At 47.3% G+C, this 16,676-nt stretch overlaps 1 long non-coding RNA gene across 1 annotated transcript; it reads left to right on the forward strand.

Annotated features, from left to right (window-relative positions):
* Positions 1–3,976: 3,976 nt before the first annotated feature.
* Positions 3,977–5,683, forward strand: LOC135410665 (uncharacterized). The gene is made up of 2 exons (XR_010428825.1): positions 3,977–4,159; positions 5,308–5,683. It is a non-coding gene; the product is annotated as an uncharacterized LOC135410665 (long non-coding RNA).
* Positions 5,684–16,676: the final 10,993 nt, after the last annotated feature.

Genomic DNA, 16,676 nt, shown 5'->3' on the forward strand with positions numbered 1-16,676 from the left:
CCCTGGTAACAATGGCATGGAACACCTGTCAGTGACTGCATTTGCCCAGGGATTCGCTCCCTTCCATGTTGCGTGTTTAATAATTCCTGAACAATGGGACAAATAAACATATTTTTTTGCTCAGCTCTTACTCAAGCCAACACCACTGTCCAAATTGCACATGAGAGGCCTGCAGAGGCTGGTGGTTGTTTCCTAGACTTGTCTCCTCTTTCCCTCAGAAATGACATTGTCAGCAGCTCTGGGCTCAGGGAGGGCATTTACCACTTGTATGTGAGGAAGGAAGAGGAAGAATGAGCAGGAAAGGGGCAGCGTCGTGCAGGGCCCCGAAGGCAAGGATGATAAATCTGAACTTCAAGGGGTGGATGACAGAGAGATCTTCTAAGGAAGGTTGAGGCTATCTGAGAAAAAGGATGAGAAACATGGCTAAGGTTGGAATAATGTGGGGTTACAAGACCCAGTGAAGGAGTTGGGAGCTGTTGATGGTTGACACATTGAAGATCTGTCTGGATGGGGATGAGGAGGATGTGGACCTGATAGAGAAAATCCACAGGGAAGGGCCACAAAGATGCTCTGAGGGCTGGAGCACCTCTGCTGTGGATACAGCCTGGGAGAGCTGGGGATGTTCGGCCTGGAGGAAGGCTCCAGGGAGACCTGAGCGTCTTGATGGGGGAAACAGGTAGAAGAAATAGTACAGAGCAAGATGGGTCATGGAAAGTATGTCTGGAATTAACCCCTGCTCTGCTGTAAGCAAGACATGTGGTCCAGATCCTAACCAAGTTCATGGATACCATTCCTTCTAGAGATGTTGTGCTACCTTGTGAGACCCACCTGGAGTGCTGCATCCAGCTCTGGAGTCCTCAGCACAAGGAAGATGTGAACCTGTTATAGGAGGTCCAGGAGAGGCCACAGAGATGCTTGGAGGGCTGGAGCCCCTCTGCTCTGGAGCCAGGCTGGGAGAGCTGGGGGGGTTCACCTGGAGAAAAGAAGGCTCCGGGGAGATCTCAGAGCCCCTTCCAGTGCCTAAAGGGGCTCCAAGAGAGCTGGAGAGGGACTTGGGACAAGGGCCTGGAGTGGAAGGACAGGGGAAAGGTTTTAAACTAAATGAGAAAATATTTAGATTAGATGTTAGAAACAAATTCTTTACTCAGAGGGTGGTGAGGCCCTGGCACAGGTTGCCCAGAGAAGCTGTGGCTGCCCCAGCCCTGGAAGTGTCCAAGGCCAGGTTGGACGGGACTTGGAGCAACCTGGGCTAGTGGAAGGTGTCCCTGCCCATGGCAGAGGGGTTGGACTAGATGACCTTCAATGTGCATTTCAACCCAAACCATTCCACGGTTCTATGATTCCATGATTCTTTGTTTCTATGGCTCCATCCGGCCTCCTCACCCCTGCACAAAACCCCCCTCCCCAGACTGTTTATCGCCTTCCAAACATCCTTTCCACCCCTGCACCAGCCACCATCCCCAGAGCAGGGCCCAAACTTACCTGCCATCCTCACCCTCCCATCTCGCCTGTCCCCGTGGCCCCATCACTGCCCCAACGGTACCCATCCCTGACCACGGCTGCTCTGAGCCTCAGCAAAGCCCACACACGAGCCACACCACGAGAACACACCCCATGCAGATTTTATCACCACAAGGGTCATCACTTGAGGTACCTCAGATTCCCTAAATAGCAGGCAATCCATCCCACAGCTGTACTGGAGCACCTTGTGCAGCACAGGTAATGCTGGGGACACCCCAGCCTTGGTGGACCTCCAAAACCATCAGCCTTCGCTTCACATGGGCTGCTAAAGGCCATTCCTGCAAGGAAAACAAAGTCTTTTTAGGTCATTTAGCTTATTCCCAGGGTTCAGCAAAGCTTCTTGCGGCCCAACCTTGTTACAGATATGATTCACACAATCATATTTCAATCACTTCCTCTGGGAGACTCTTTCCAACAATGCAGATTTCTTGGCTGGAGAAGAATTCCCAGGGATTGAGCTGAAGTTTTCCTTTGCCCTTCAAATGCATCCCCTCAAGCAGCTTCAAAAAGGAAACTTCCTTCTTATTGCCGTGTTGAGAGGCCACATCGTTCCCCAAGAGCAGGTGCTAAGCCCATGGAAAACCTGGGCTGCAAATCAGAAAATCAGACCTGGAATTGTCCTAATACAGTTCAAAGAAGTCCACTGGAGAAAAAATACAGCATGTTCTCCACAACTCCCTGAAAAAGGCTGTAGCCAGGTTGGGGTTGGTCTCTTCTCCCAAGGAACAAGCAATGGGACAAGAGGAAACATCCTCAAGTTGCACCAGGGGAGGTTTAGGTTGAATATTAGGAATAATTTCTCAATGGAATAGGCTACCCTGGGCAGTGGTGGAGTCTCCATCCCTGGAGGGATTTAACAGCCATGTGGATGTGGTTTAGTGGTAGCCTTGGCAGTGCTGGGGGAATGGTTGGACTCAAAAATCTTAAAGGTCTTTTCCAACCTAAAGTATTCCATGTTTTGTCCTTTTCATAATTTCCCAGCTCTGGGGGATTATTTTGGTACTGCTATATCTACAGGGAGACCGGGAAAATCCCAGTGACACACCCCAGGATTGTCCCATCGCCTTGGCTTTCCTGCATACACACCCCAGACAAGTTGCAAAGTCTGTACAGAGAGACTTCGTCTAATCAAGGAGTCTTTTGGTGTTTGACAGCATGAAACTTTGCCACGTTGAACTTCCAAAAAGTGGTGACGTCTGAAGCTTAAATGTTGTGTAGCATGAACTCAGAATCCCAGGATTATTAAGTTGGAAAAGCCCTCTAAGATCATCGAGTCCAACCATTCCCCCAGCACTGCCAAGGCCATCACTAATCCATGTCCCCAAGCGACACATCCACAAGTTGTCTCAGCATTTCCAGGGGTGATTCCACCACTTCCCTGCCAGACAAGCAATCCCCCTTCACCAGAACAGCAGTGAACACACAATCATGGATCTGCTCCCAGAAGGAGGAGACAAAATCTGCTACAGGCTGCCTGGTGACCTCAACTGGATGTCCTTCTGGAGGACACCTGTCAGGGAACACCTCAGTGCACCTGCCAAAGCTTTAGCAGATGAAATGAGACATTTTTACAGTATCTGTGAGCAGGTGTGTGGGAGAGGGAGGAAGAGAGGTATTTTCCTTGCCTAGAAGACTTATTTATGTTCTGCAGGTCATAATTGAAGCAGAAGTTCATTGCCATTGTCTGGGATTTCTTGCAGTACCAAATGATGATTTGGCCACAATTTTCTTCCCTCTTGCAGCTCAGTCTCTCTCAGTTTGTATTTCGAAAATTCTCTTCCAGAAAATACAAGAAAATTAACTTCTTATCCCAAAAAGAAATTGTGGGAGGGATTCATCAGAAAAGAAAAAAATAAAAACACAACCAGATTTGTGGTGTTGCAAGTAGTACATTGCAAAAAATGGGCTTTGTGTTAGAATTATTTATTATCCATCGCTTGAGCATCTCTGAAAATAACCTTCCTCCCCTGGGAAGGAATAACTGATCCGTTTTTATTATTTTTATTATTATTATGGCACTCAAGACCCCATCGTGGCATTAGATCAGTTGTAAAAGTTGAGCAGTTTTCTCTTGTACTTAGTGATGTGGAAATATCATGAGGCAACCCCTGATGCTGAAAATCTGCAATTTAAGTAGAGTGAGTAGTTGAACACCAAGAAAAAAAGCAAGTAGAAAACTGAGGCACAGGAGTGAAGGTGCTTTGCCCCACTGTTATTTCAGTGCTTCCAAGTAGGAATTTGAGGATTTGGGCTGTTTGAAGTCATGTAGTGAAAGTTTAGTGTGGAGTCAAGAAGCAAAAGCTGAGCCAGATTTCCCAGTGTTTAAACTCAGCAGTGAATCTTTGTCCTTGGGAGACAGGAAGCAAAACTGTGTGTGTTAGGAGAGTTGTTCCTCCTATCCATCTGTCTTGACCAAAGCGTGAAGTCACAGAGTCATGGAATGGGTTGGGTTGGAAGGGACCTTAAAGGTCATCTTGTTCCACCCCCCTGCCATGGGCAGGGAGGGACACTTTCCACCAGCCCAAGTTTCTCCAGGCACAGCCTGGATGGGGTCCCCTCCATGTGCGCGCTGAGATCTCCCTTCCTGCATCCCACCAGGCCCTGGAGCCATTGCAAGGCACTGGAAGGAATCCCAAAGGTAAGGGGAGCTTCTGGTGAACATCTGTGATGCAAGATATCCCAATATTTGGGCAGCAACCCACAGGCAGGACCCATAAGTGTCATCTGAGCTTGTGTAGGGGGCAGGGGAGACAGGCAGGGTGGAGATGTCAAATGGGGATACATTCCAAGGTGTGTGGGTCATTGGCTTGACATCCACTGAATCCTCTCTAGGAATTACTTTAAGTAAGATATGAGGTGGAGATGGTCTCAGAACTTTCCTAGGTGGAAAGGTGATGGATGCCCCATCCCTGGAAACATTCAAGGCCAGGTTAGACAGGACTTTGAGAAACCCGGTCTAGTGAAAGGTGTCCCTGCTCATGGCAGGGGGTTGGACTAGATGGCCTTCGAAGGTCCTTTCCAATCCAAACCATTCCATGATTGTATTATCACCTTCCCTACCGCAGGTAGAGGCTCATACATCCCTCTGGATGCCATCCTAGACTTGATCTCAGTACACATCTCCTTGCACCCACCGTTCGTGCACACACACACACACACACACTTATTTTTCCACACAGATTCCAGCAAAGCCTGTGAAAAAATGAAGCTGACCATAAACCTTCGGGATCTGCTCCCTGCGGGCCGGGGGGGGGGGGGGGGGTGCAAATCCCTTTATTGTTGGGTCGGATTTGTTTCACTATTATTTTTTTTCCCCCCTCCTTTCTCTCTCCTCCTGGATCAGGAGCCCGGGATCAGGCCGGGCTGCTCCCGGCATGAGAAAGTGGGGCCATCCGTGCAGATGTTGCCCGGGGGAAGCCGAGGTTCCCACACCGAGTAGGAAGCGGGGCCTCACGGAGCCGGGAATGGGGACTGAGGAAGTGGCAGCGGGGCTGGAACTCCCGCGGCCGCCGATCCAGGGATGATGGGAGAGGAGAAGCAAAGCCGGGGTGGAGGGGGGGGGACCCGGCGTGAGGGGGGACATCTATTCTTGGAGAAAAAGGGGGGGGGGATTTTATTGTGAGGCTTTGTTTACACCCCGAGCTGAATGAATCAAATGACCTTGTTTATTGTCGGTCTCCTGAATGGACGGCAGAGGGAGAGGGAGGAGGGATGGGGGGTTATATTATTGTTAATTCTGCCATTTACAACTTCTTCTTCTTCTTTTTTATTTTTTTTTTCCCACAGCACATTGTTGCCATGATAAAAGAATAAGAGGTGAAACTCTATTCCTTCCTTTCCCCATCTCCGCAGTATTCTCCGAATCCCTGGACAGGAGGCTGTTGGGATGAAAGTGCCAAACCAAGATACAGGGCCCAATCCTGCTGTTCCTGATCCCACTCCTTGCCAAACTTCTTTTCCATGGTGGGCTGAGGGGGCTGAGACTTGTCCCCCTGGGACTCAGAGTGTTCCTTCCCAGGGAGAACACAAGGACACAACAAGCCTTTTCCCACCCCCGCTGGATGGATCCCTCTTTGCCCCTGGATGGAGGCAGCAGAGTGGCCACAGCTCTCACACACAGGGTCATTATCCTCAGGAAATAACAACATCCAGGCAAAGATCACTCACATGCCATGTTTTTGGGAGCTGAAGTGAAGCCCTCTTTGAAGGACCCAGCTTTTCACCTAAGCACCTGCTCTTGGGGCTGCACAGGGGTATTTTGGTGCAAGTCTTGATTATTCTATTATTATTTTACCTTTTATTTGGGCCCTGTTGATCCCCATTCTGCTTGATAACTCTCCAGCCAAGAACTCAGCAGTTTCCAGGGTATTTTACTTTAAAGAGCTATAAAGATCCAGGCCTGAGGCACCACAGGGTTGCTGAGAGCATGAAATGATCCTTTTGGTTTGAGGATCACAACAACCCCCAGAGAGATTATATTAGTTTCAAATTACAGTTTTCCCTCCTTGTCAATTTTAAAAGTCCTTTACATGCTCTAGGATGAAAGAAAAGGATGCAAGGTTTACCAAATTTTGTGGCCACTTCAGGGGCATCCCTTGGGGTGTCCTCAGCTCCACATGGAAGTCAGCTCTTGCTCTGGAACTGGCTATATTCATGGGTGACCACCTCTACCCTGTCATCTCAATTCTCTTTCCCTTCAGCTCAAGGCACTTTGGTTCCTTCAGGATCATAATTTAATTTCTTAATGACTTTAGAATTTTATCAGCACAATGCCAGAGACTCTTACCTGGGACAAGCTGAAACCTGATCCCGGCTTCTTCTCCTCTCTGCTGTGCAATTTGCACATGTTGGTGGAGTTTTCCTTGCTGAGAGATATCAGTGCAACAAGGAAAGCATCTGAGATGGTTTGTTCAACCAGTCTGCTGAGAACTTATTATTGGAAACCTGATTTTTCTGCTCAGGTCTCTAACTATGGACACCTCCTTCTGTGTGAGATGTTCAAGCCTGTCCCATCAGACCTCCAGGTGCTGGTCCAGAAGACAGAGATCTCCCATGTCACACCTGCCAGGGGATGGGGATGTCTCAAGTGCTGCAGGACAGCTCGAATGTCACCAAGTGCCCATGTGTGGGCAGATGAATGACACACCTCTTGTCTGTGGCACAGACCTCTCCACCCGAAGTGGGTGTTCATTCCCTTGTTAGTCCCAACAGAAACCCAACCAGCACAGCCTATGAAGTGACTCTTCAGACCACAGGTAGGTTTGGGATTTATGGTGAGGTCAATCACTGGCTGGGATTATCTGCCAGAGGTTTATGGGCAACATAAGAACCTAAAGACCTGATGAGATATAAATCACTTCTGGCACGGGCCAGAAGCATTGGCAGGCAGGTGAGATGAGCTGTGTTCAGCAGCACCTTGACTTTTGCTTTGTAGCCCTTTCCTCTCTCCCCCCATGAGCAGAAACACCTTCCTGAAGCACACAGTGACCCACAACACGGGCAAGGGACATGAGAATCCATGAGGGCCTAAGTAACTAAACTAGACAACACCAAGGATTATCCTGAGTTCTTTGGTCAATGCTGGGCTACAGTCAAGGTTTTGCTCCTTGGTTTCCTACTTCCATGGGCTCCATTTTACTAGCAGAATAATTATTTTTGCCTCATATCCTTCAGATTTACCCATGACTGGTGGTTTTAATACATAGCTGTGAGTGTAGGACACACTCCTGGAGGGTATGAGATGGCCATAAATCTTGAAGATTTACATTAGTGTAGTTTTGGCCAAGATCAAGGAACCCTTGGAGAAGAACAGAGGTGGGAAAAGAGAATTAAAAAGTTAAAGAGGTAGAAATGAGCAAAGAAAAGTCCTGCTTGTTTCACAGAGCCAGAAGAGAGGAAGGACAAGGTAAGGCAGATAAATAAGAGCCTGTTTCATTCCCAGTGGCCCATCCTGTCACCCTGTGCTTGCTTTCTTTGTGAACAGGTGAACACCTTCTTTGCCAACTATCCCATCACTTCCAAGCCTGTGCTGCCCTCAGCTTCCAGATGGGGATGGGAAGCCATAAATTCCAGAAAAAGAAGCACAGAATCACAGAATGGTTTGGGTTGGAAGGGGCCTTAAAGACCACCTTGTTCCAAACCCTCTGGCCATGGGCAGGGACAACTTCCACTATCCCAGATTGCTCCAAACCCCATCCAACCTGACCTTGGACACTTCCAGGGATCCAGGGGCAGCCACAGCTTCTCCAGGCAACCTGTTCCAGGGCCTCACCACCCTCACAGAGAATAATTCCTTCCTAAAATCTCATCTAAATCAATGCTCTTTCAGCTTGAAGCCATTTCCCCTCATCCTGTCCCCCCTCACTCCAAGGCCTTGTAAAAAGTCTCTCTCCACCTATCTCATTGGCTCCCTTCAGGTACTGGAAGGCCACAATTAGGTTATTCCAAAGCCTTCTCTTCTACAAGCTGGACAATCCCAATTCCCTCAGTCAAAGAAGGTATGGGGGTACAAGGGTGAGGCACCAAGCACTGCTCCTTGGATGAAGTGGGTGCCCCAAGGAGGAGGAATGGACCTGTCTCACTCCATGGAGGGCAAAAAACAGCTGAGTGACCCCCTTATCCAGATATTAAACTTTTAGGAAGCAGTTTTTACCCCCCCTCCTGAGAGCTGTACTGGCAGGACTGTGCAAAGAGTTTTGTAATGCCCCCATCTCTCTGTCACGCTGCACCAATGGATCCAAATAATCCAGATCCTCTAATATTTGGGCACTGAGCTCATCCTGAGCTCCTTTAGACTTAGACTAAATTACTGGCCACCAAAAAGCATCAGATCTGTCTGACTAAGAAGACAGAGAGGTGCAGTTTAACATCAAGTTTGCAGCAGGAGAAGCATAAAGCAAATTTGGTGAGGTTTAGAGCTGGATGGTACCACACCATGGAATGACATCTCCAGCTTTGGATAGGGCTGAGCATTTACAAATCCATCTATTATACTAAAACTTGGGATTGTGGCATCCTGTGCAGGGATTAAAAGCAAACAAAACACCCCAAGAGAAGGAATTTCTGCCATCTAGGGGTCATATTTTTCCATTACAACCAAGGCTGCAAAATATAAATCAAAATTTCACCTCTTAAATATATGCAAGTGTATGTGTATAACTTTTTCCAAAAATAAGCTTTAAAAGGCAAAAAGATGTGCAATTCCTTTCTATCTGTGAATTTGCAGCAAGAAACTCCATTTTATTTCTACTTTATTCTTCCTGCAACAGCTTAGCATTGTTTGTGTTAGAAATGGATAAAGGACATGAGAAATCAAAGTTTATTTTTCATTTCCTGACAGGCAGGGAAGTTTTTAGATAAAGTCAAGAAAAAGGACAAAAAAGCAATTATTTATATTTTATAATTTTATTTTATCCCTTTTAAACCTCAGTTTGCATAAGATAGCCAGTGACATCATTAACATCACAATTTTTTTGTGCTTAACACCCACAGCTAAACTCAGACCATAAAAGAATTTGATTTATGCTTTAAAAACCAAGAAGTGACTTGATATTTTCAGTGTCCCACACTCTTCATTTCTTGGGCACTGTGGGGAAGGACTTAAAATCTTAATACCTAATAACATTAATAGATTAATATTGTAATTTCTTTATTTCACTGGGTTAGATGGTCAAATTATAGGATGAGTTTCTTTTTTTTTGACATCAACATGAAGTGACAGGACAAGGGGGAATGGCTTCCCACTCCCAGAGGGCAGGGTTAGGTGGGATATTGGGAAAGAATTCTTGGCTGTGAGGCCCTGGCACAGGTTGCCCAGAGAAGCTGTGGCTGCCCCTGGATCCCTGGAAGTGTCCAAGGCCTGGTTGGACAGGGCTTGGAGCCACCTGGGATAGTGGAAGGTGTCCCTGCCCATGGCAGGGGCCTGGAATGGGATGAGCTTTAAGTCCCTTCCAACCCAAACCATTCTGTGATTCTATGAAAATCCAACATTCCCAGTTTATGACTTGCCACAGTTTCCCCATTTCCATCTCATGTCACTCAAACTTTGCCATCTGACCTGGATGATAAAAATCCAAAAATATGAGAAGCACACGAAAAACTTGTCTTATTTTCATTACATTTCATTTCTCCACCGAAGTGGCGGCTGAGAGAAGGAGAACACGGAGTCAGATCCAAACTGGGGCTGGTTAGCCCTGTTTTGTGTCTCCAGACTTGTTAACTGGGAGATGCTCAGAGAAAACTGTAAGAGCATGACAAGGATAAACCAACATTTTCCTCGTGCCTGAGCTATAGGAGCACCCCCAGCCTGAAGTCAACTTCAATTTATGAAATGCTTGTGTTTGGCATTGCAGGACACTGCACTATCCACTGCTCCAGGATGTTTTCATTACCCAAGGGGCAGCTGGATTGAAGGCACTCATATGGAGCAGGGAGAGCTCTTAATAACCTGGACATGGCCAAAAAGGGCCATTTGCCCTTGTGAGGTTTCCTCCTGATTACCAGCACCATTGTTTATTACCAGAATGAACCCACAAGTGGAGGGTCTCTGGTTCCTACAACCCTGTATGGGCTCTGGATCAGGTTGATCCAGGAGGTGCCTTTGCTTCTCCTTCACTCTTGCAACTTCCTTGAGATTTTTCAGATTTCTTTTACAAATTGTATTAGAAATTGTACAGCCCCTCACTCCAAGAAAGACATGGAGGGGCTGGAGCGTGTCCAGGGAAGGGAATGGAGATAGGAAAGGGGCTGGAGCACCAGGATCGGCTGAGGGAGCTGGGGGGGGGCTCAGCCTGGAGAAAAGGAGGCTCAGGGGGGACTTCTCACTATCTCAAACTCCCTGACAGGATGGGGGAGCCAGGGGAGGGTAGAGCTCTGCTCACAGGGAACAAAGGACAGAACAAGAGGGAACGGCCTTAAGTTGTGCCAGGGAAGGTTCAGGTTGGACATCAGGAAGAATTTCTTCACTGAAAGGGTTGTCAGGCGTTGGAAGGGGCTGCCCAGGGAGATGGTGGAGTCCCCATCCCTGGAGGTGTTCAGGAAACAACTGCACATGGCACTCAGTGCTCTGGGCTGGGTGACAAGGTGGGGATCAGTCACAGGCTGGACTGGATGATCTTGGAGGCCTTTTCCAATCTAAATGATTCTGTGATTCTTTGATTCCATCTCTTTCTTACCCTTTTATACTTTAAAATAGTCATTTGTATGAAGCAGAACAGCTCCCACAGAGAATCCCACCACCCAGCAGCCCATACACAGGAGCTCAGGACCATAACTGGGGTGGAAGGTGAAGTTCCTCTCACCAGACTGTGGTAGGGGACAAAAAGGGGTGGGAAGGCTTGAATTCTGCTTCACAGCATCACGCCTGGATATTTGAGGTGTTTTTTTTTTTTCAAAATGTAAAAGCTTTAGTTTAACCACAAAGCACAACAGGAAGAATCCTCAGCCTTTCCAAGATGGGATGCCCTTTTTCCATCCGTTTCTAATTGGGATTTCTCCTGCTGAAATCATCAGAGGCTCATTATGCAGCGAAGCAGAAACCACTTTACCTTTATTAAGGAACACTCCTGTGTTTCTCCATGAGATCACAGTGGGATGAGACCATTCCCTTTTCCTTTTTGTACAGTCAGCCTGTAATTTTGCAGGGACTGCTTTGAAGTCCTGGCAGCTGAGCAGGGACGTAGGTGGCACTGAGAAGTTGGTGATGCAGCCCCTTCCCGTATGGGCAGGCAGAGGGTTGGCCAAAGCCCTTTTCAGCAGTGACTCAGTGTCACAGTGGGGAAAACAGAGCACCAAAAGGCACTTTTTAAACCCATTTGGGGATTTGAATAATGGTTTCATGACTCGAGCGAGCCTGCCAGGCTGGTAGGAGGATGTTTGGGATGGATATAGAGCAGGAATCGTTGGCAGAAAAGCTGGGTTTGGAGGTGGGAGAGATGCACAGGCTGTAGCTCTGTCCTGGTGGATCAAACAGGGCTGAGTGGGTACAGGAATTTGCTCACCTAAGATTCATGGGTGAATCTGGCCCTGGATTAACCAAACAAACAAGCACCAACCCAAACACAGACCAGAGACCATTGCCAGGAGGCATTTTGGATCAGCCACCACGATTTGGAGGTTGAGAGTTGAATCACAGGGTCAGGCAGGACACTGCCAGTTGATTTCAGGGTTGGAAAACAGGCCTTGGTGCCATTTAGGTTGTTGGAGACATGAAATCACAACGTGTGTGTTGGTTACAAGGGAGATAAAACAGAGTCACCTGGAGCTTGTGTAAGGAGCAACCTGCAACAGTGGTTTTAAATGCGTCCTTGGAGGTGTGGGTGTTTGGGATTTAAGATACCACCAAAATGGAAGTACGGGATCCAGTGTAAAGGCAAAAACCTGACAGGTCTAGATAAAGGCAGTTTAACAAGTGAAGCAAAGCTCTGTGTGCAGGCAAAGTGGAATAAGAATCACAGAATCACAAAATGGTTTGGGTTGAAAGGGACCTTAAAGCTCATCCTATTCCACTCCCTGCCATGGGCAGGGACACCTTCCACTATCCCAGGTTGCTCCAACCTGGCCTTCGACGCTCCCAGGGATGGGGCAGCCACAGCTTCTCTGGGCAACCTGTGCCAGGGCCTCACCATCCTCACAACCAAGAATTCCTTCCTAATAGCTAATCTAAATTGACCTTTTTTTATTTTAAAGCATTATGGAATGCAATCACTACTTCCCATTATGGGGCAGGTTTTCAGGAATCGCCAGGAAAACAGGGCTCCATCAAGCTCAATGATACCTGGGTAAGCAAATGCCAAAAGTTGAAACACCGCCCACCTTCCTCCTTCTTTCCCCAAGATTTTACTCCTGACCATGACATTGTATGATCTGAAATATCCCTGTGGCCAGTTGAGATCAACTGTTCTGTGTTCCCCCCCCCCCCCCCCAGCTTGTTTACCAACTTGCTGGTGGGATGGGATGAGAAACAGGGAAAGCCCTTGATGCTGTGGCAAGCACAGCTAAAACACTGGAGTGTTGCTGACACCCAATTTTGTCACTAGTATTAGACACAGGACCACATGGGCTGGGACAAGGACAGTGAGCTCTACCCCAGCAGTGTCAGTACGCAGGGTATGAATGTCCTGGACAAGATCTGACTCCTTCTGAATGGATGAGGAGTCAGCAAAGAACAGTAAAACATCATACCCAGAGATCTCAGTGCTCAGAGGATTTTGGAGAGAGTTATGTTCCCCTAAAGGACATGGAGTGCCAGCTCCTGCTGGGTAACAGTTTCAAACAGGGGGCATCACAGAGATTTGCAAGTGGCAGGACATCCTGAACCCAAATCCCAGGAATCCTGGATGTGATACCAAGGATCTGTCCGGAGGCTCCTTCTGCACCGGTGGCTTCACCTGACATGGCCAGTCATGCAAACACAGAGACAGTGGCTCAGTCAGCCACAAAATAACCCTCTTGTCACAGGGCACCAGTGATTGGACCCACCCTGAATAAACACTCTGGGAATCTTCCTGCTCCTCTACACATCCAGCTCCAGCTTTCCACTCCTCCTCCTTGGTGTCTGTTGTGATCAGGGCAAGGGCAGTGACACTCAGACAACTGGAGTTTCCCAACATATCCCCAGTACCCCGGAGCTCCTCCATCACTCATGGAATTACAGAATATCCTGAGTTGGAAGGGACCCACAAGGCTCATCAGTCTCACTCCTGGCCCCAGGACTCCCCAACAATCCCACTGTGGGTCTGAGAGCGTTGTCCAAATGCTCCTTGAGCTCTGGCAGCCTTGGGGCCGTGACCACTTCCCTGGAGGAGCCTGTTCCCATTCCTGGGTCCCCTCCTATCCTAGCAAAACCCTCCGCTCTGTAGATCATCACTTTTACCTTGAGTGTCTGGCCAAAAGTTGCAAAACAGGGCAAATCATTAGTGCAGCTTGAAATAAAGGAATGTGCAGACCACTGGGGTTTCAAGGTTTGTTTGTAAACTTGTGCTCACAGTTAACAGATCACTTCCTATTGTTCCCTTGGCCCTTTCCCATGATTCTGTTCAGACTAAGACTGTTCCCAAAATTTTTGCTTGAGATGACCCTCTTCAGTGGAAACATTCATTTTCCTGGTTTTTATCTAAGTTCTCATGCTGAAGCAAAGCTTTTCACATGAGTGGTGAGAAAATTCCTTCCCGTGGATGTCCCAGGCAAAAATTCATTCAAATTATGTCCCACTGTGAGGACAGGAAAGAGGACTAAGAGCAAAGTTTTCTTCTCCCAGTTCCTCCCCAGAGGAATTTCAGGTGGCTCTCAACTGTCCCAATTTTCAAGAGCTCCTTTAGGATCTCATGGGGTTGCTGCAGAGCTGAATTCATGCTCCTGTGTCTACTTTCAGTGCCTGAATCATCCTTTTCCCCCCATTTCCCTAATTCCAAGGCACGTGAGGTAGCTCTGTAATTTCTTACATTGTGATTAATGTCTGCAGAGTTGGTGTTAAGACATATAAGTTCAAAGGCCTTGAGGAAGAGGAAATTTTACTTCCTAGGGTTGTGTTGAAGCCCAGGCTTTCCAGCAGAGGAGGCAAAGGCAGTGCCACTTGCTAAATCATTTAGCTGAAACAAAGTGAATTCCATATTAAAAAGCCCTTGGAGCAGTGAGTCATGATGATATATGGAGAAAGCAAGTAGCTGTGATTACAAGAATTGTTAGTGAGCACAAGACACCCCTCAGAAAAGGACATGGGAGGCAAAAACTTTGAACACAGATTTCGGAAATACCCATAAAAGGATGTTTCATGATGCTGCAGGATGCTGTAAGCTCACTTGCTGCCAGTTTGTTCATTTTGCTGCCCTTGTAACCCCCAGGAGTAGTGACTGATGTCAGAACAGTGTCCAGAGGTGGCCAAGCTGGTTGTCTTGTTGCCCAGAGAAGCTGTGGCTGCCCCATCCCTGGAAGAGTTCAAGGCCAGGTTGGACTGGGCTTGGAGCAACCTGGGATAGTGGAAGGTGTCCCTGCATCTCTCCAGCCTCACACCACAAGTGTTCAGCAGTTTTTCAACAAATCAAGTAGTTCAGTGCTGCCAGTGGTGTTTTCTGTCCTTCATTTCAGTTGTGATTAATCACTATTACAACTGGTGCATCCCAAGAGACATCCCTGCACTCTAATTACCCTCACTCTTACAGAGGGATAAACAGAGCCCATACCCTGAAAAATGACATGTCTAGAAAGCCACCTGGGAAGACACTGGGAAATGTGGGAATAGGTGCTGATCCTCTTCAGTCTCCAGTCTCCAGCTCAAACCTACATTACTATCAGTAAAAATCACATTTCACTCCATGTAGTGCATATGAAGTGACAAATGGATCTCAGTGGTCACAGTCAGAGCCATGTGTGCCCTTTGCCTTCTCAGAGAGACAGAGAGGTGCACAGGATGCTAAAGGCAGCAGGAGAAAAGCCTTGTGCCTTATCCCTCTGAGGAGCTACAGGCTGGAAAAGGAGAAAATGGGAAATCTCAGACCCTCTAGAAGGACAGTACCAGCAACTGCTTTGCCTTCAGGTCACCCAGGTCACATGTGCCAAGGAGGAGCTGGGTGACAAGTCTGGGATCATCACACTGAATCAGAGAATCACAGCATTGTTGGGGTTGGAAGGGACCTCAAATCTCATCTCATTCCAATCCCCTGCCATGGGCAGGGACACCTTCCTCTAGGAGGATGAGTAAAGTTTGCATTCCTACAGCAGCAGTGACCTGTGAGCATGGATTGATGCTTTTCCAACCTTCCTTCTCTGAGGTGGAGCCACACAACTCTACTTGGAGCCCTCCCCAGTTCTCATCTCAACCAGCTCTTGCTGCCAAATTTGCACAAACATCATCTTCCCATCTTCCCTCTCTGCTCAAGCTGGTGTGCAAATGCCACTGGGATTGGGCAGACTGGGAAACACATGTATATACAAAGCCCTTAACCTCTGTAGCACTAACCCACAATTACTTTGATGTATTGCCTTTCAAATTCCTGTCTTCAGTGCTCACAGGAGATGCTTTTTCTCTTCCCTCCTTAGCAAAACGTGCAAGCAAGCCCTGACTGCCTCTTTTCTGTGCTTGAGTACCCATATCCTCCTATTTTTTTCTCCCTGAATCCTCTTACAGATGTTTTCCCAGGTCTCTAAGCACTTCTATATCCTGTTTCCCTGCTGGTATTTGCTGCCAAAGGTGTAGTGCTGCGAGCAAAATCTGTATCTGGAAAGAAGGAAGGGGCAACAAGAAATGAGCTGTAAATTGAGACAAGAAGTGAACATCCCCAACTGCAGCTTGAAGCAGAAATATGGAGGTTCTTCAGTTTGGAAACTTTTCACTTAGGTGTTTTAAACCCACAAGTGTTTTAAAGCTTAAACAATTCATGTGTCACATTGGCCTGTTGCTGACGATGCTGACACGCTGCATTTTGATTTTGAGTGACTCAAAACATGTTCCCATCAAATCCACAATCAAAGCTGATGCTCCCTCAAAACACAAATACCTTTGAAACAAAACACTGCATCAACATGTTTTCATCAGCCCTACTTACAGCCTGGAAATGTTAAACAAACATTTCCTTTCTCACCCTCATTATTGAGCAGTGGATGAAGCAGCAAAGATGAATTCACTTTACTGATTTTTATGATGTTTTAAATAAGGAGGAGAAAGTCTTTCCTGTTATTTTACTTTGCAGCTTCATAGATGGTCTTAATTTGCAGAAGTGATGCTTCCATTTAGCAAAGTGAACCACTTTCATGATCTCCAAGTAGGGAAACTGAGGCAAGAAGCACAAATTTCCCCAAATCCAATGACTAAATAAGGAGCAGCATGGGTCCAACCCCATAACAGCAGTGCCCTGGCTTCATTTAACACAGACCACGATCGATTTGCAAATGCTACTGCTGGAAAAGACCTTTTACAGGTCCCTCTAAGTCCAGAATTTTTCCCTGCCTTGTGCTGGAGACAAAAGTGTTTTATACAACCCCTATATGAAAATAATTCAAGCAGGAGGACTTCTCTCATTTCCCCTGGGGGGAACATTCTGTAGCTGAAGGGATTGCAGCATTAGGAAATACTTCCTGATGTCCACAGCTTCCAGAATCTGTTGATATATTATTAATAGAAAGGAAAATAAATATAGGTATTAATGCCAGCAGACACTGTC

Source organism: Pseudopipra pipra, chromosome 3 (assembly GCF_036250125.1).
Source record: "Pseudopipra pipra isolate bDixPip1 chromosome 3, bDixPip1.hap1, whole genome shotgun sequence".
Classification (NCBI taxonomy): Eukaryota; Metazoa; Chordata; class Aves; order Passeriformes; family Pipridae; genus Pseudopipra; species Pseudopipra pipra.